Source organism: Arachis duranensis, chromosome 4, assembly GCF_000817695.3.
Source record: "Arachis duranensis cultivar V14167 chromosome 4, aradu.V14167.gnm2.J7QH, whole genome shotgun sequence".
NCBI lineage: Eukaryota > Viridiplantae > Streptophyta > Magnoliopsida > Fabales > Fabaceae > Arachis > Arachis duranensis.
Genome location: NC_029775.3, coordinates 31,871,409 through 31,891,130, shown reverse-complemented (window position 1 = coordinate 31,891,130; position 19,722 = coordinate 31,871,409). Strand labels below are relative to the sequence as shown.

At 35.4% G+C, this 19,722-nt stretch overlaps 2 long non-coding RNA genes across 3 annotated transcripts; both read left to right on the top strand.

The window, feature by feature from the left end:
* Nucleotides 1-2,838: 2,838 nt before the first annotated feature.
* On the top strand, nt 2,839-4,512 carry LOC107483983 (uncharacterized). 2 transcript variants are annotated; one of them, XR_008008120.1, is made up of 4 exons: nt 2,839-2,943; nt 3,147-3,212; nt 3,617-3,704; nt 4,072-4,512. It is a non-coding gene; the product is annotated as an uncharacterized LOC107483983 (long non-coding RNA). The 2 variants fall into 2 exon arrangements; XR_008008119.1 differs by having other exon boundaries at nt 3,147-3,254.
* A 238-nt stretch (nt 4,513-4,750) lies between these two features.
* LOC127746484 (uncharacterized) lies at nt 4,751-6,335 on the top strand. Its single transcript, XR_008008121.1, has 3 exons — nt 4,751-4,843; nt 5,985-6,103; nt 6,230-6,335. It is a non-coding gene; the product is annotated as an uncharacterized LOC127746484 (long non-coding RNA).
* Nucleotides 6,336-19,722: the final 13,387 nt, after the last annotated feature.

Here is a 19,722-nt window from a genome sequence, read left to right as displayed (position 1 = left end):
GAGAGCGCGCCAATTGGACTCCTGTAGCTCTAAAAAATCCATTCCGAGTGCAGGGAGGTCAGGATCCAACAGCATCAGCAGTCCTTTTTCAGCCTAAGTCAGATTTTTGCTCAACTCCCTCAATTTCAGCCAGAAAATACCTGAAATCACAGAAAAATACACACACTCATAGTAAAGTCCAGAAATATGATTTTTGCCTAAAAACTAATAATATTCTACTAAAAACTAATTAAAACATACTAAAATCTACATGAAATTACCCCCAAAAAGCGTATAAAATATCCGCTCATCAGTTATCTAACTTAAGGGATACTCTAATAGTCACCGCTATCCCACAGCTTCCACCAACCTATCCTCTACGCTGATCCCATTGCCACTGCCTACCGATCCTCCTCAATCCCAGCAAAACACAAGTAAAACACAACAAGAGTTGATATACAACAAGTAATTCATTTAGCAATTAGACATGTTATTCAATTAGGCATAATGCAATTAATCAAAGCAAAGAATCACATAGTAAATACATATGATGAATGTCTGTCCTATTGGCTGTGTATCACTTGTCGATTCAACTATCAACCTGACACATCCTTTCGAATGTTGCCTCTCTACCACGTCCCTGGGATATAGTTCTCAGCTCACTTTTAACCCTGGGATATAGTGCCCAGCTCAGTCTTATGCGCATTTCTGGGATATAGTGTCCGACTCACTCTTTCGAGTTATAGTGTCCTAGTTCACTCTTTTGGCACAAAAGGTTATGTGAGCAGGAGACTGCCTCAGTCCTCACATCTGAATGTATGTGGGAGAGTACCACGGCCCTTACGCTGGTGCCGTAACCTCGACAAGCGGGATCCAACCACCATCCTTGATCAAGGCGTATAGCGACTTACCAATCATAGTATATCAAAGTATGTTATTCAATTACAGTTATCACTGTTCATATTCATCAAATTCCTCAACCTTAATCCTTCATCATTTCTTAATCACATTCAATTCTCAATTTATCCTCAATACAACACTCCACCAACCCACTCTAGTTATACCATTCACAGTACATTACAAACTTTAGTCAGTGTCTCTAAACTCATAACAAAAAATACTGCTTTTAAGTTACTCAACTCACCCTCACTAGTATCAAAACCCAAGCACTACCTAGGGGGTTTAAATTAACAATTACGAAGGTTTAGAAAGCTAAAAGAGCATTTTAAAACTCAAAAATTACAATTTCAGCAAAAAAAGGAGTCATGCGTACGCATGCCTGTTTATGGGTACGCATGAGCATTAAAAAAGGCATTGTCGCATACATGAGCATTCAAAACAAAAATGGGTTCCTGCGTACGCATGCCATCAACCGCGTATGCGTGAGTGTAAAAGGGCAGTTTCACGTACGCATGCCAGTGTCGCATACGCAATAGCAGAGGCACAGACTCGCATACACATGCACTGTCCATGTACGCATATCTCAAATTTCTTAGAAAAAGTTTTTTTGCTACGAAATTCAGTTTTTTATGCCAAACTTCAAACGCGCATAACTTCTTTGTTAAAAATTATTTTTCATCCATTCTTCGAACGACATAAACCACATAGACCAAATTTTCATTCAAAATAAGTTCCATAAAATTTGGAGTTCCAAAAAATAAGTTATGTCCCGTTGAAGTTCGTCAAAAGTAGGATTTTACCTAAACTTGGGTCCGGTCCAACCGATTTGCGTGTTTGGTTTGCTTAGCTCAACATCGTGCCAAAACCTTTAAAAAATATCTCCAGTTTTCACTTCTAAATTATTTCTGCAGCTTTTATTTTCTCATACGCAGTACCGGACAGACTTAACCCAGTACTGCCGGCTAAATTACTTGTACGTGCTTTTAAGCATTTTTCCGTAGAAAAGTACATTTTTTCATTCGAAAAAAATTCGCTAAATCCAAATCTCACCTTTAAATTTTCAAGTTAATATTCTAGATTTTTCAACCTATTCCTAACAATTAAATTATTACTTTATTCTAATTAAACGGCTAATAAATTTTTTGTTCTTACATCTTCCCTTCTTAAATAGAAATTTTGTCCTCAAAATTTTTTCCAAAGAATGAAGATCTATACGGTTTGTTGCTCTCCTATTTCTTCATGAACATAATCTCATTTGATCTTGCTTTGTATATAAATTAATTTAGTTTGTTTTGTTTTGTTTGCGTTCAGATCTATACAGTATCTATCACCATCTGAATAGTGGTAATTGGATAGTGATGTTATTATAATGTGTAATTCATTATGAAAACCAGTGAATGAATATTAATCAAGTTGGTTTTCTTAATTTCTGATTGCAGTTTGGCCTCATGCTCATTGAACTAATATGAAAATTCAACTTCTAGCCTTCATGATTTTGACCATTGCCATTCTAAATGATGCTAAAGTTCCAAGCAGATATTCCTGTCATAGTAGACTTGAATTCTATTAATGCCTCTACTGATTGACACTAGAGATATAAACACATTCGTTTTCATACTATTAGGAACAATGATGACAATTTTAAAGGATCATGTCAAGCCATTTTAGTTTTTATGATGAAGATGCAATATATTCTAATTTTTCGATATACGTTATGGATTAAGTTTTTAATTTATAGTTAATGTTGTTGTCAAAGGGCTTTTAATTCTTTGAAAAAATATGGCAGTGAATCTAGAATTTTGCTTTTGAAATTAAAAAGTGACTCCTCTAAAATGATTTTGAAAGGCTTTTGAAATTAATTCTTAGTGCCGTTCACTCTCCCTAATCCATTAGCGTTCACATATGAAAGGCTTTCTTCTTTTTGCATTCATGGTTTAGGTAGGATGATATGGAGTTGGAGTTGGGGTTTAAACAGTAACTGTATCATTTGTATCAACTGGGTTAGGGTTCACAAAATGTTTTCTTTTATGTCCAGGACCAGGAGCTCAGGCAGTTTTCAACTGTGTAAGTTTTTAACTCACTTATAACTTAAATTGGCAAAGCTATTGAGGTTCTCTCAATCAATTGAATATTTTATCTTATTTTTATGGATTTTTTATATATGGCGATCTCCTAGCACTATTGTTACAATTTATGAGCACGGATTACTCTACCAAATTCTCAATGATACTTTGTTTTGTAAGGAAAATAATAAATTTTCATGGCAGGTGGTTGAAATTGGCAAAGGTATCAAGGTTAGGTGTGAGTTGCACAAGACAAGTGGACTTCCAAAGGTGTGGTTCACAGCTTTCATTACTTAAATTGTTCCTCCATAGGTATTGTTTTCAATTAAGTGTTTTAATTTGTGATTGTTAATGTCTCTTTTAGTGTATGATGCTATTATTTAGTTTGGCTTTTGCTTTTTTATTAATCAATGAATCTTTTCTGCATCATTATCTTATCAAGATTTGGATATGATTTTTGGTTAAAATAGTACTTAAATTAGACCAAGTAGTATCTTATTCAAATGACCCTTATATTGATATATTTCTTCTTTAACCGGATAAAAAATAAGTTTATGAAATTATATATGTGATCTGATGATTTAGAACTTATTCATATGGAAAAAATTGTAACTTTTCCCTTTTGGCATTTGCTCGCGAACTGTTCATAATTTTGTTTCTTTGTGAGTGTTCAGATAACGTAGGAGACATAGGGTTCAGAAGGGGGAGGATGCAAGGCACTATACCCTTTACACTGGGATCTCAGGCAACATTCTTTCTTCGGTAAGTTCTAATTTCAACTTTTCAAAATGATCAAAGTATTTGGTGGTCTGACGTTGAGTTTAAAATCTTGCTTTGGATTAATTTCACTTTTTCTTAATTCTTTTCTTATTCTGATTAATAATTTGTTTTCAATGTTTTAGCTTTATACGTCATATCAGAAATTTAGGAACTTTATTTTTTCGTTCATTTTTTTGAACTTCAAGATATTTTTTTTAATTTTCACTTTTCTTACTTCTTTTATGTGTTGAGTCCCCCTCCTTCTTCAGTATGATGATAATTCTCCCTCTTTTAGTTACTCAATTGAATTATGAATTTATGATAATTTGGTCCTTAAAATTTTCATGTATTCCATGTTGTGGTATGTTAGGTAAAGTGGATCACCTGCTCTAAGAGAATGCAAGGTTCAAGAGTCTACAATAGGCACGCATCTACATTTATATATCTATATACATCCATGCATATATTATATTATTACTCTTTTAGATCAAGTTTTTGTTCATTGCATTTTAATTACAAGTGATTTTGTTTTCTATGTTTGCTTTAATAGTGATGTTGCAATTGTGTCTATCATTGTTGCAGGCTTGCAGCTATGTGAAGCGGCCACGAATCAACAAAAGAGTACCCTGTTCCAAACATTTTTTGGCTCCATTTTGACTATATATCTAGATTTAGTCAGGGTGTCATTTATTACTGCTGCAATGCAACTAATGATTAAAAAAATCGAAAAAAAAAAGATCATATTTTAGGGTTTTTGTAAGTTCAAAAAATGTAGTATAGGAATATAATAAAAGTTTTGTGCAGGGTTTTACAAGGGTAATGCTGTTTTTTGTTTTAATTATCAAACAAAAAAAATAAAATGAAATGTTGTATTTTATCATTTTCTTTTTTCATTATTTTTAAGGTGTTCATTTTATTTGGCCAAACAAAAATGGTTTTTCTGCCAACTAATTCAATTTTCATGCTTAAAGTTCCTCTTTTTATATAGATGATGATGTGATTTGCTGTTTTATTGTTACGATTCGTTCCATCAATGGCAATGGTGAAATTTTGTTTGGTTTATGCTCTATTTATAGGATTTTCTGGCACAAGTGCCTACCTTTCAATATCAGTATCCTGTCATCACAAATGTTCATATCTGGGTATGTGTTCTTTATTTATTGCAAATTATTCACTTATATTTTTGAGTACCTATGATCTTCTTAAGGTTGTACCAAATGATAAAATGGATGATAAGGAATGAAATAAATTAAATTAAGCATGATAGGATAATTATAGGATGTCAGATGATAAATATACAATTTTAGGTGGAAAAAAATTATGGGAGTCTGTCAATATGTGTGTTTGAACATGTCTCGGTAATTTTAAAATATAATAAAGGAAACCCAATCACTAAAATTATTTCTAATTTATATAAAATTCAAAGTTGGGACTTCTCTCCAAAAAAATGTCTATGTTGAATCATATTAATTTTAGCAAGAAGTGCATGTTGTAGCTAACTATGTATCTTAATATATTAATATCTTAAATTTGTAGGCTCAAGCTCTGATTTTCAAATGAAAAATTGCCGTCAAATTTTGTTCAAATCCTGATTTCAAAAGGGAAGAACACCCTCAAATTGTGTAATTTTATTTTTATAACTGAGAATATGAATATGAAATATAGCTGATTTTGAAAGCAACAACGTACTTCCCTATCTTCTTTCAGTCACAGTCTTGATTGATTTGGCTTATATAGACTTCTCCTCCACAACACTCTGCATAATAAGTTTGGGTTCAGTTTTATTTTGCATTAGTTCTTGATTAATAGGCTCTGAGAGTAAATAATAAATATTGTTTTTATCTTTTAGTAGTACTACTAATGATGAAAGTGGACTGTCATTGTCTCCAGAAATAAATTTTGGCTAGATAGTTTTAATGTAACAAATAATATCCTTTAACTCAAGTATAAAAAAAATGAATTAGTTAGTCGTTAAGAAAATGCTTAGTTTGATAAAAAGAATTACTCACAATGTAAGTTAAATAATTTAAGGTGGCTTCTTTAGGAATTTAAATGAGGTGTTATTTTTTTTACTTTCATTGTGTGTATGTTTGAATTCCTAAACATACTTTGTGGAATAAAATGATATCTATTTATTATTTTAAGGACTTTAAATATTTTTATTGTAACGTTTAAACTGCATATGTGAATTAAGTAGTTTTTGATGATTTTGAAGTTTGATTCTACAAACTCAAATTAAGGTGCGATTCTTAGAGTTTCACATATTAATGTCGGCAAATTCAGAACGGGAAAATTGAGCGGGGTGATTGAAGGCAGCAAATTGAGCTGAGATGAAGGGCACATAGTCAATATCTCTGAGGGAGGCAGACCTACAAGGGGAGGTTGAGAGGATGAATGCTAAGGTACAGATAGAAAAACTTTAGATTATATCTTTAAGAAGATCAAACATAGGACAAAAGTAAAAGAAAGAATAAAACATCATATTTTAGGATATAAAAAATGCCTTCTTATTTACATCATGTGTGCAGAGTATGCTAGAGTGAAGGAATCTATCATGTTCAGAACAAGAAATCTGGGAAGAAACAATCATCATAACTATTTGTCTCTTTTCATTTGTTGTTTTTAGTGTTATTTTTACCCTTAAGAAATTTGTGCTGTGTATGTTTAAATTTTTTTGGATTCCTAATTTTATTTAATATATATCAATTTCTGAATTATTTTATTTTATCACTCTTGAAAAACATAATACGGGGCAAGTGGTAATTTTTTTTTCAATTTTTCTTGCTTACTATGGAAAAAATGTGAATAAAATAATAGCACTTGCAATGCTTGGCAAGATATTTTAGCAGTCAATAAATTTTATTATAACATGCTATTTTAAATGCTATTCTACTATATCAATTGTGTTTTTTTATTCGTTTTAGTTTATACGACTGGTACATGAAATCATGATACACAACTTCGTGCAACTGACCAGCAAGTGCACTGGGTCATCCAAGTAAGACCTTACGTGAGTAATGGTCGATCCCACGAAGATTGTCGGCTTGAAGCAAGCTATGGTCATCTTGTAAACATAAAATAAACATAAAATAAAGATAAATAAAGATAAATAAACATAAAATAAAGATAGAGATACTTATGTAATTCATTGGTGAGAATTTCAGATAAGCGTATGGAGATGCGTTATTCCTTCTGAATCTCTGCTTTCCTACTGTCTTCATTTAATCATTCATACTCCTTTCCATGGCAAGCTGTATGTTAGGGATCACCGTTGTCAATGGCTACCTCCCGTCCTCTCAGTGAAAATGGTCCTCTATGGTTTCTGTACGGCTAATCAACTGTCGGATTTCTCATCTCGGATGAAAAATACCAGGCACAGCTATCGCATGGGTAATCAGCTGTCGGTTCTCGATCATGTCAGAATAAGATCCAATGATCTTTTTGCGTCTGTCACTACACTCCACAGTCGCGAGTTTGAAGCTCGTCACAGTCATCCCTTCCCAGATCCTACTCGGAATACCACAGACAAGGTTTAGACTTTCCAGATCTCAGGAATACTGCCAATTGATTCTAGCCTATACCACGAAGATTCTAATCTCGGATTCAGATGCCCCATTTTCAGAGGGGAGTCGATGTGAATCATTGATTAGAGACCCAAGAGATATGCATTCAAGCTTATTTTCATGTAGAACGGATGTGTTTGTCAGGCATGCGTTCATAAGTGAGAATGGTGATGAGTGTCCCTTGATCATCACATTTATCATGTTCTTGTGTGCGAATGAATATCTTGGAATCAGAATAAGCATGAATTGCATAGAAGAACAATAGTACTTTGCATTAATACTTGAGGAACAGCAGAGCTCCACACTTTAGTCTATGGTGTGTAGAAACTCCACCGTTGAAAATACATAAGTGATGAAGGTCCAGGCATGGCCAAATGGCCAGCCCCCCTAAAAGTCTAAGATAGCATAAAACTTATCAAAGGATCAAAAGATAATCCAGAGATCAAAATACAATAGTAAAAGATCCTATTTATACTAGACTAGTTACTAGGGTTTACAAAAATAAGTAAATGATGCAGAAATCCACTTCTGGGCCCACTTGGTATGTGCTTGGGCTGAGCATTGAAGTTTTCATGTGTAGAGACTTTTCTTGGAGTTAAACGCCAGTTTTTATGCCAGTTTGGGCGTTTAACTGCAGCTTCTATCCTGTTTCTGGCGTTTAACGCCAGAATAGGGCAGGGAGTTGGTGTTTGAACGCTAGTTTGCGTCGTCAAAACTCAGGAAAAGTATGGACTATTATATATTGCTGAAAATCCCAGGATGTCTACTTTCTAACGCAATTAAGAGCGCGCCATTTAGGTTTCTATAGCTCCAAAAAATCCATTTCGAGTGCAGGGAGGTCATAATCCAACAACATCAGTAGTCCTTTTTCAGCCTCTGAATCAGATTTTTGCTCATATCCCTCAATTTCAACCAGAAAATACCTGAAATCACAAAAAAACACACAAAATCATAGTAAAGTCAAAAAATGTGAATTTTTCTTAAAAACTAATAAAAATATACTAAAAAGTAGCTAGATCCTACTAAAAACTACCTAAAAACAATGCCAAAAAGCGTATAAATTATCCGCTCATCACAATACCAAACTTAAATTGTTGCTTGTCCCCAAGCAACTAAAAATCAAATAGGATAAAAAGAAGAGAACATACAATTAATCTCACAATATCAATGAAACTTAGTCCAAATTAGATGAGCGGGGCTAGTAGCTTTTTGCTTCTGAACAGTTTTGGCATCTCATTTTATCCTTTGAAATTCAGAATGATTTGCATCTATGGGAACTCAGAATTTTAGATAGTGTTATTGATTCTCCTAGTTCAGTATGTTGATTCTTGAATACAGCTACTTTATGAGTCTTGGCCGTGGCCTTAAGCACTTTGTTTTCCAATATTACCACCGGATACATAAATGCCACAGACACATAACTGGGTGAACCTTTTCAGATTGTGACTCAGCTTTACTAAAGTCTCTAGTTAGAGGTGTCCAGAGTTCTTAAGCACACTCTTTTTGCTTTGGATCACGACTTTAACCACTCAGTCTCAAGCTTTTCACTTGGACCTTCATGACATAAGCACATGGTTAGGGACAGCTTAATTTAGCCGCTCAGGCCTGGATTTTATTTCCTTGGGCCCTCCTATCCATTAATGCTACTCAAAGCCTTGAATCCTCTTTACCCTTGCCTTTTGGTTCAAAGGGCTATTGCCTTTTTCTGCTTACTTTTTCTTTTTCTTTCTTTCTCTTTTTTTCGCCATTTTTTTCTTTTTCACTACTTTTTCTTGCTTCAAGAATCAATTTCATAATTTTTCAGATTATCAATAACATTTCTCTTTGTTCATCATTCTTTCAAGAGCCAACAATTTTAACATTCATAAACTTCACTATAAAAAATATGCACTGTTCAAGCATTCATTCAGAAAACAAAAAGTATTGCCACCACATCAAAATAATTAAACTAATTTCAAGATAAAATTTGAAATCCAAGTACTTCTTGTTCTTTTATAATTAGGCACATTTTTCATTTAAGAGAGGTGAAGGATTTATGGAATTATTCATAGCTTTAAGACATAGATACTAGACACTAATGATCATGTAATGAAGACACAAACATAGACAAACATAAAGCATCAAATTCGAAAAACAGAAAAATAAGAACAAGAAAATCAAAGAACGGGTCCACCTTAGTTATGGTGGCTAGTTCTTCCTCTTGAAGATCCAATGGAACGCTTGAGCTCCTCTATGTCTCTTCCTTGCCTTTGTTGCTCCTTCCTCATGGCTCTTTGATCTTCTCTAATCTCATGGAGAATGATGGAGTACTCTTGGTGCTCCACCCTTAGTTGGTCCATGTTGTAACTCAAGCCTTCCAAAAAGGTGTTGAGTTGCTCCCAGTAGTTATGTGGAGGAAAATGCATCCCTTGAAGCATCTCAGGGATTTCTTGATGAGGAATTTCCTCATGCTCTTGTTGAGGTCCATAAGTGGGCTCTCTTATTTGCTCCATCCTTTTATTAGTGATGGGCTTGTCCTCTTTAATGAGGATGTCTCCTTCTATTTCAATCCCAGCCAAATTGCATAGGTGACAAATGAGATGAGGAAAGGCTAACCTTGCCAAAGTGGAGGACTTGTCAGCCACTTTGTAGAGTTCTAGAGGTATGATCTCATGAACTTCTAATTTCTCCCCAATCATGATACTATGGATCATGATGGCCCAATCCACAGTTACTTCAGATCGGTTGCTAGTAGGAATGATGGAGCGTTGGATGAACTCCAACCATCTTCTAGCCACAAGCTTAAGGTCTGGTCATCTCAATTGAACCGGCTTGCCTCTTGAGTCTCTTTTCTATGAGGACTTGGTCCAACCTTTGATCAAAGTTGACCCTTCTAGTGTAGGGGCATGCATTTTCTTGCATCATTGGCAAGTTGAACGCTAACCATACATTTTTTGGACTGGAATCTAAGTATTCCCCCGAACCATTGTAAGCCAATTCTTTGAATTTGGGTTCATACTTTGATCATGGTTCCTAGTGATCCATGCATTGGCATAGAACTCTTGAACTATTAAGATTCCAACTTGTTGAATGGGGTTAATGAGAACTTCCCAACCTCTTCTTCGGATCTCATGTCAGATCTCCGAATACCCATTCTTCTTGAGCATGAAAGGAATCTCAGGGATCACTTTCTTCTTGATCACAACTTCATAGAAGTGGTCTTGATGGACCTTTGAGATGAATCTCTCCATCTCCCATGACTCGGAGGTGGAAGCTGTTGCCTTCTCTTTCCTCTTTCTAGAGGTTTCTCCGGCCTTAGGTGCCATAAATGGTTATAAAAAAACAAAAAGTAATGCTTTTACCACACCAAACTTAAAAGGTTTGCTTGTCCTCGAGCAAAAGAAGAAAGAAAGAAGGGAAAGAAGAAGAAAATGGAGGAGATGGAGGGAGAGATAGGTTTGGCCAAGGGGGTAGGAGAGTGGTTGTAATGTGTGAAAATGAAGGAGTGAAGAGGGGTATTTATAGGGAAAGATTTGGGAAAAAGGAATGGAGGTGATTGGTGAAGAGAATATAGGGAAGAAAATAGGATTTGATAAGTGAGTTGTGTTTTGGGTAGAGTGTTATAGAGATGTGTGAGGGAGAGAGAGAGAGGTGGGGTAGGTGGGGATCCTGTGGGGTCCACAGATCCTGAGGGGTCAAGGACTTCTCATCCCTGCTCTATTTAGGTGTGCAAAAATGCCCTTAGAGTGCAATTCTGGCGTTTAACGCCAGACTGCTGCCTGTTTCTGGCGTTAAACGCCAGCTTTTATACCTTTCCTGGCGTTTAACGCCAAGCTGTAGCCTGTTTCTGGCGTTAAACGCCAGTCTGGTGCCCATTTCTGGCATTAAACGCCTACAATGGTGCCAGACTGGGCGTTTAACGCCCGTCCTGCTACCCTTACTGGCGTTTAAACGCCAGTAAGTTCTTCCTCCAGGGTGTGCTATTTTTAATGCTATTTTTGAATTTTCTTTGATTTTTGCAGTTGTTTTTGTGACTCCACATGATCATCAACCTAAAGAAAACATGAAATAATAATGGATAATGGAAATTTAACATAGATAAATAAAAATTGGGTTGCCTCCCAATAAGCGCTTGTTTAATGTCAATAGCTTGACAGTGGGCTCTCATGGAGCCTCACAGATAATCAGAGCATGGTTGTGGCCTCTCAATACCAAACTTAGAGTTTGGTTGTGGCCTCCCAACACCAAACTTAGAGTTTGAATGTGGGGGCTTTGTTTGACTCTGTATTGAGAGAAGCTTTTCATGCTTCTTCTCCATGTGTGCAGAAGGAGAACATTGAGTCTTGAATACAAGGTAGTCCTCATTCAATTAAAGGACCAACTCTCCTTTGTCAACATCAATCACAATTTTTGCTGTGGCTAAGAAAGGTCTGCCAAGGATGATGGATTCATCCTTATCCTTCCTAGTGTCTAGGATTATAAAATCAGCAGGGATATAAAGGCCTTCAACCTTCACTAGCACGTCATCTATTAGTCTATAAGCCTGTTTCATTGATTTGTCTGCCATCTCTAGTGAGATTCTTGCAGCTTGTACCTCAAAGAGTGGCATGAGGTTAATACCTGACCCTAGGTCACACAGAGCCTTCTCAAAGGTCATGGTGCCTATGGTACATGGTATTAAGAATTTACCAGGATCTTGTTTCTTTTGAGGTAAAGTTTGCTGAACCCAGGTATTCAGTTCATTAATGAGCAATGGAGGTTCATTCTCCCAAGTCTCATTACCAAATAGCTTGGTATTCAGCTTCATGATTGCTCCTAAATACTGGGCAACTTGCCCTTCAATAATGTCTTCATCTTCTTCAGAAGATGAATAGTCATCAGAGCTCATGAATGGTAAAAGGAAGGTCAAAGGAATCTCTATGGTCTCTATATGAGCCTCAGATTCCTTTGGTTTCTCATTGGGGTACTCCTTAATGGCCAGTGGACGTTCCCTGAGGTCTTCCTTACTGGGAATCATTACCTTTTCCTTCTCTCCAGGTTCGGCCATCTTGGTCATGGTTATGGCCTTGCACTCTCTTTTGGGATTCTCTTATGTATTGCTTGGGAAAGTGCTAGGAGGAGTTTCAATAACCCTTTTACTCAGCTGGTCCACTTGTGCCTCCAAGTTTCTGATGGAGGACTTTGTTTCATTTATGAAACTGAGAGTGGCCTTAGATAGATCAGAGACTATATTTGCTAAGCTAGACGGGTTCTGCTCAGAATTCTCTGTCGGTTGCTGAGAGGATGATGGAAAAGGCTTGCCATTGCTAAACCTGTTTCTTCCACCATTATTATTGTTAAAGCCTTGTTAAGGCTTTTGTTGATCCTTCCATGAGAAATTTGGATGATTTCTCCATGAGGGATTATAGGTGTTTCCATAGGCTTCACCCATGTAATTCACCTCTGCCATTGCAGGGTTCTCAGGATCATAAGCTTCTTCTTCAGAAGATGCTTCTTTAGTACTGCCGGATGCATTTTGCAATCCATTTAGATTCTGAGAAATCATATTGACTTGATGAGTCAATATTTTGTTCTGAGCCAATGGCATTCAGAGTATCAATCTCAAGAACTTCTTTCTTCTGAGTCATCCCATTATTCACAGGATTTCTTTCGAAAGTGTACATGAACTGGTTATTTGCAACCATTTCAATAAGTTCCTGAGCTTCTGCAGACGTTTCTTTAAGTGAATAGATCCACCTGCAGAGTGGTCCAATGACATTTTAAACAATTCAGACAGACCATCATAGAATATATCCAGGATGGTCCATTCTGAAAGCATGTCAGAAGGACACTTTTTGGTCAGTTGCTTGTATCTTTCCCAAGCTTCATAGAGGGATTCACCTTCTTTCTGCCTGAAGGTTTGAACATCCACTCTAAGCTTGCTCAGCTTTTGAGGAGGAAAGAATTTGGCCCAGAAAGCATTGACCAGCTTGTCCCAAGAGTTCAGGCTTTCTCTAGGTTGAGAGTCCAACCATATCCTAGCGCTGTCTCTTACAGCAAAGGGGAAAAGCATAAGTATGTAGACCTCGGGATCAACTCCATTGGTCTTAACAATATCACAGATCTGCAAGAATTCAGTTAAGAATTGAAAAGGATCTTCTGATGGAAGTCTATGAAACTTGCAATTCTATTGCATTAGAGAAACTAATTGAGGCTTAAACTCAAAGTTGTTTGCTCCAATGGCAGGAATTGAGATGCTTCTTACATAGAAGTTGGAAGTTGGTGCAATATAGTCACCAAGCATCTTTCTTGCATCTCTAGCATTTTCAACTGCCATGTCTGCTTCTTTTTCGAAATTTTCTGTAAGGTCCTTTCCGGAGTGTTGTGCTTTAGCTTCTCTTAGCTTCCTCTTCAGAGTCCTTTCAGGTTCAGGATCAGCTTCAACAAGAATGTCCTTATCCTTGTTCCTACTCATATGAAAAAGAAGAGAACAAAGGGAGTAATGGAATCCTCTATGTCACAGTATAGAGATTCCTTTATGTGACTATAAGAATAGAAGAATAGAAGAATGAGAAGAGAGAGGAGATAAGTAATTCGAACAGAGAGAAGAGAGAGGGGTTCGAATTATGAGTAGAAGAGAAGTGTTAGCAATTAAATAAAATAAATAGAAAGAGATGAGAGAGAGAGAGTATTCAAATTTTAAGAAGATGGAAAAGAAAAATATTTTTATTTTTATTTAACTAATTAAGTTAGTTTCAAAAATATTAAAAGAAATGAAATAAAATTAGAATTTAAAATAATTAGTTAATTAAAAAGATTTTAAAAAAAATGGTTAGTGATTTTTGAAAATTAGAAGTGGAAAAGTAGTTAGGTGGTTTTGAAAAAGATAAGAAATAGTAAATTTTTAAAATTAAAACAAACAAGTCAAGTAGTTAGCTGAAAAAAATTTGAAAATAAATTTTGAAAAGATAAGAAGTTAGAAAAAGATTTTGAAATTAAAATTTTGAAAAGATATGATTGAAATTTATTTTGAAAAAGAATTGAAAAAGAAATTAAAAAGATTTGATTTTTAAAATTAAAGTTGGTGACTTGACTAACAAGAAACTAAAAGATATGATTCTAGAATTTAAAGATTGAACCTTTCTTAACAAGAAAGTAACAAACTTGAAATTCTTGAATCAAAACATTAATTGTTAGTAAAGTTTTCGAAAATATGAAATAAAAATAAGAAAAGGATTTTGAAAAATTAGTTTTAAAATTTTCGAAAACATTAAAAGAAAAATGAAAAATATTTTGAAAAATTTTAAGAATGAAATTCGAAAATCATAAAAAAATGAAAAAGAATTGATTTTGAAAAGATTTGAAAAGATAAAGTTTTTAAGTTGAAATTTTGACTTGACTAATAAGAAACAACTAAATTTTAAAAAATTTTGACTAAGTCAACTCAAAATTTTGAAAATTATGAGAAGAATAAGGAAAAGATTTTTTTTTACTTTTGAATTTTTAATGAGGAGAGAGAAAATTAAAACAACAAAATGAAACAAAAATAAAAATTTAAGATAAAAACAAATAATGCATGCAAGAACACTTTGAATGTCAAGATGAACACCAAGAACACTTTGAAGATCATGATGAACATCAAGAACATATTTTTAAAAATTTTTAGGAAAAGAAAGACATGCAGGACACCAAACTTAAGAACTTTTGTACTAGGGACACTAACCATTCGAAAATGCACTAGAAAAATAAGAAAAGACACAAAATAAGAAAAATTAAAAATCAAACAAGGAAAATAATCAAGAACAACTTGAAGATCAAAGAAGAACACAATGCATGAATTTTCGAAAATCTAAGAAAAATTAAAAACATGCAGTTGACACCAAACTTAAAATTTGACACTAGACTTAACAAGAAACACAAATTTTTTTTCGTTTTTATGATTTTATTAAAATATTTTTTTAAAAAAAACTTTTTGAAAAGAAAATAAAGGTTGAAAAAAGAAAGAAGGTTACCTAATCTAAGCAACAAGATGAACCGTCAGTTGTCCAAACTCGAACAATCCCCGGCAACAGTGCCAAAAACTTGGTGCACGGAATTGTGATCACACTTTTTACAACTCCGGTACAACTAACCAGCAAGTGCACTGGGTCGTCCAAGTAATAAAATCTTACGCAAGTAAGGGTCGATCCCACGGAGATTGCCGGCTTGAAGCAAGCTGTGGTCATCTTGTAAATCTTAGTCAGGCGGATTCAATTGGTTATGAGTTTTGATAATTGAAAGATAAATAAAACGTAAATTAAAATAAAGATACGTATGTAATTCATTGGTGGGAAATTTCAGATAAGCGTTTGGAAATGCTTTGTTGCTTCTGAACCTCTGCTTTCATATTGTCTTCATCCAATCATGCGTGCTCCCTTCCATGGCAAGCTATATATTGGTGGATCACCGTTGTTAATGGCTACCATCTGTCCTCTCAGTGAAAATGATCCAGCTACGGTTTCTGTACGGCTAATCAATTGTCAGATTTCTCGTCTCGGATGAAAAATACCAGGCATAGCTACCGCACGGCTAATCATCTGTCGGTTCTCACTTGTGTCGAAATAGGATCTCTCTATCCTTTTGCACACTGTCACTGTGCCCAACAGTCATGAGTTTGAAGCTTGTCACAGTCATCCCATTCCAGATCCTACTCGGAATACCACAGACAAGGTTTAGACTTTTCGGATCACGGGAATGCTGCCAATTGGTTCTAGCCTATACCACGAAGGTTCTAATCTCACGGATTCAAATGCTCTGTTGTCAGGAGATGCGAGTCAAATCCGTGGATCAGAGACCCAAGAGACTATACTCCAGCTGTCGTCCAATGACTACGTTGAACATTATGTAGACCGCTTGTGGTTGTCAGGCACGCGGATCTTGGCTAAACGAGTAACGAAGATAGTGGGTGATTGTCACGGGTCACCCCTTCATTCTGACTTAACTGAATTAAGTACGAGAGTATATCTTGGAGAAGAAGTAAGCGTGAATTGAAAGAGAAACAATAGTACTTGCATTAATTCATGAAGAACAGCAGAGCTCCGCACTTTAATCTATGAGGTATAGAAACTCCACCGTTGGAAAATACATAAGAGAAAAAGGTCTAGGCATGGCCGAATAGCCAGCCTCCCAAATGTGAAAAATGGCATAAGATGATATTAATACAATAGTAAAAAGTACTATTTATACTAAACTAGTTACTAAGGATTACAGAAAATAAGTAACTAAGTGCAGATAGTGCAGAAATCCACCTCCGGAGCCCACTTGGTGTGTGGTTGGCCTTAGCATTGAGCTTTACACGTGCATAGGCCTTTTCTAGAGTTAAACTCCAGCTTGGATGCCAGTTTGGGCATTTAACTCCAGTTTTGGTGCCAGTTTCGGCATTTTACGCTAGAAAAGGGTCTCTGGCTAGCGTTTAAATGCCAGTTTGGGCCATCAAATCTCAAGCAAAGTATGAACTATTATACATTGCTGGAAAGCCCAAGATGTTAGCTTTCCAGCCCAATTGAGAACATGCCAATTGGACTTCTGTATTTCCAGAAAAACGTGTTTGAGTGAAGGGAGGTCAGAATCCAACAGCATCTACAGTCCTTTCTCAGCCTCTGAATCAGATTTTTGCTCAAGTCCCTCAACTTCAGCCAGAAAATACCTGAAATTACAAAAAAACACAAACTCATAGTAAAGTCCAGAAATGTGATTTTTGCATAAAAATTAATAAAAATATAATAAAAAGTAACTAAAAAATACTAAAAACTATGTAAAAATAATGCCAAAAAGCGTATAAATTATCCGCTCATCAATCATCATCATCATCATCGTTATGGTTGTCGTCTTCTTCTTATATATATCGTCATTATCGTTATCGTCATTATTGTTATTGTTATTGATGAATTTTTGCAATGTTGATGATGATGTCTGATCCAAAATTGATTTTGGATGTGTTTCTATTCATGATTCAATTTGTTTATGTGCTTATTTTCAAACTAAGTTTATGTGTCGCAATCATTATGTAATTTCGGTTCACTTTTGAGTTAATTATGCTGCAATTGTTATATAATTTCGATTCATTTATGAGTTAATTATATTGTAGTCCATTATGTAATTTCAGTTCATTTCTGAATGGATTAAGGTGCATTTGGACTTGTTGTCCTGCACAATTCAATACTCTTTCTCCTCTTTCTACTCATCTTCTACTACTTCTTCTTCTTCTTTTTTATCTTTTTCTTCTTTATCTTCACCTTCTTATTTTATTTTCTCAAAATTCTTTTTGATTTATTCTCTTGAGAGGAATAAAACCAAGAAAAAAGAGAAGGATATATCAAGCAAAAAAGAAGAAGAAACATGTTAATGATGTTGTCTGATCCAAAATTGATTTTGGATGTGTTTTTGTTCATGATTCGGTCTTGTTTGTATGCTTATTTTTTAACTAAGTTTATGTGTTGTAATCATTATGTAATTTCGGTTCATTTCTGTGTTAGTTGTGTCACAATTGTATTTCGGTTCATTTCTGAGTTAATTATATTGCAACCGTTATATAATTTCGATTCATTTTTGAGCGAATTAAGATGCATTTGGGCTCGTTGTCCTGCACAATTCAAAACTCTTTCTCTTCACCTTCTACTACAATAATAGTAATAACAGCAGCAACAAAAGAATGACAATGAGAAAAAAAATACGCGAAGAAGAAGAAGAAGGAGAAGGAGAAGAAAAAGGCGAAGGAGAAGGAGGAAAAGGAGGAGGAGAAATGCGAAGAAGAAGATGATAACGACAACAACAATAACATAGCGCGTGAACGTAAAAGATTTGATTGGTATGTGGTGCACGAAATTGTGATCATCAACAATGGCTCCAATAGTTTGGTAGCTCTCACACGTGAATTAGACTTAGTCACAACTCCGCACAACTAACCAGCAAGTGCACTGGGTCGTCCAAGTAATACCTTACGTGAGTAAGGGTCGATCCCACGGAGATTGTTGGTATGAAGCAATCTATGGTCATCTTGTAAATCTCAGTCAGGCTGATTCAAATATGATTGGATTAGATATTCAAAAGATAAATAAAATAAACAGGAAATATTTAGGAGTTTGAAGCTCATCACAGTCATTCAATCCCGGAATCCTACTCGGAATACCACAGACAAGGTTAGACTTTTCGGATTCCCATGAATGCTGTCATTAATTCTAGCTTATACCACAAAGATTCTGATTAAGGAATCCAAGAGATATGCGCCCGGTCTAAGGTAGAACGGAAGTGGTTGTCAGTCACGCGCGTTCATAGGTGAGAATGATGATGAGTGTCACGGATTATCACATTCATCAAGTTGAAGTGTAACGAATATCTTAGAACAGGAATAAATCGAATTGGATAGAAAATAATAGTAATTGCATTGAAACTTGAGGTACAGCAGAGCTCCACACCCTTAATCTATGGTGTGTAGAAACTTAGCCGTTGAAAATACATAAGTGATAGGTCCAGGCATGGCCGAATGGCTAGCCCCCAAAACGTGATCAATAGTCTCCTAAGATAAATAATAAAATAAAACTGAGACCAAAGATGTAACGTGGTCAAAAAGGACTCTGAATACAATAGTAAAATGTTCTATTTATACTAAACTAGCTACTAGGGTTTACAGAGGTAAGTAATTGATGCATAAATCCACTTCCGGGGCCCACTTGGTGTGTGCTTGGGCTGAGCTTGATCTATCCACGAGCTAAGGCTTCTCTTGGAGTTGAACGCCAAGTTGTAACGTGTTTTGGGCGTTCAACTCTAGTTCGTCACGTGTTTCTGGCGTTTGACTCCAGAATGCACCGTGGAACTGGAGTTGAGCACCAGTTTACGTCATCTAATTATGAATAAAGTATGGACTATTATATATTTCTGGAAAGCTCTGGATGTCTACTTTCCAACGCCGTTGAGAGCGAGCCATTTGGAGTTCTGTAGCTCCAGAAAATCCATTTTGAGTGCAGGGAGGTTAGATTCCAACAGCATCAGTAGTCCTTTGTCAGCCTCCTATTAGAGTTTTGTTCAGGTCCCTCAATTTCAGCAAGAAAATACCTGAAATCACCGAAAAATACACAAACTCATAGTAAAGTCTAGAAATGTGAATTTAGCATAAAAACTAATGAAAACATCCCTAAAAGTAACTAGATCATACTAAAAACTACCTAAAAACAATGCCAAAAAGCATATAAATTATCCGCTCATCAGTATGCATGTGTAATCATGTTCTTTTTAATGAAAGTGGTTTTTGTCGGTGTTAGATCTATTTAGTTAGACTTAGATGACAATATTACTTAGATGTATCGCAAATCTGTATAATAATATTAACACTGGGAGGTTCCAATCATTCTCCATGCCGAGGCTTGATCAGGATACAAGATTCACCTTGTTTGAATTTAAGAGCACTCTTTGCGTGATGTATTTTGACCAAAGACTTAGTACAATGTGGGTGATGGAAAATTATG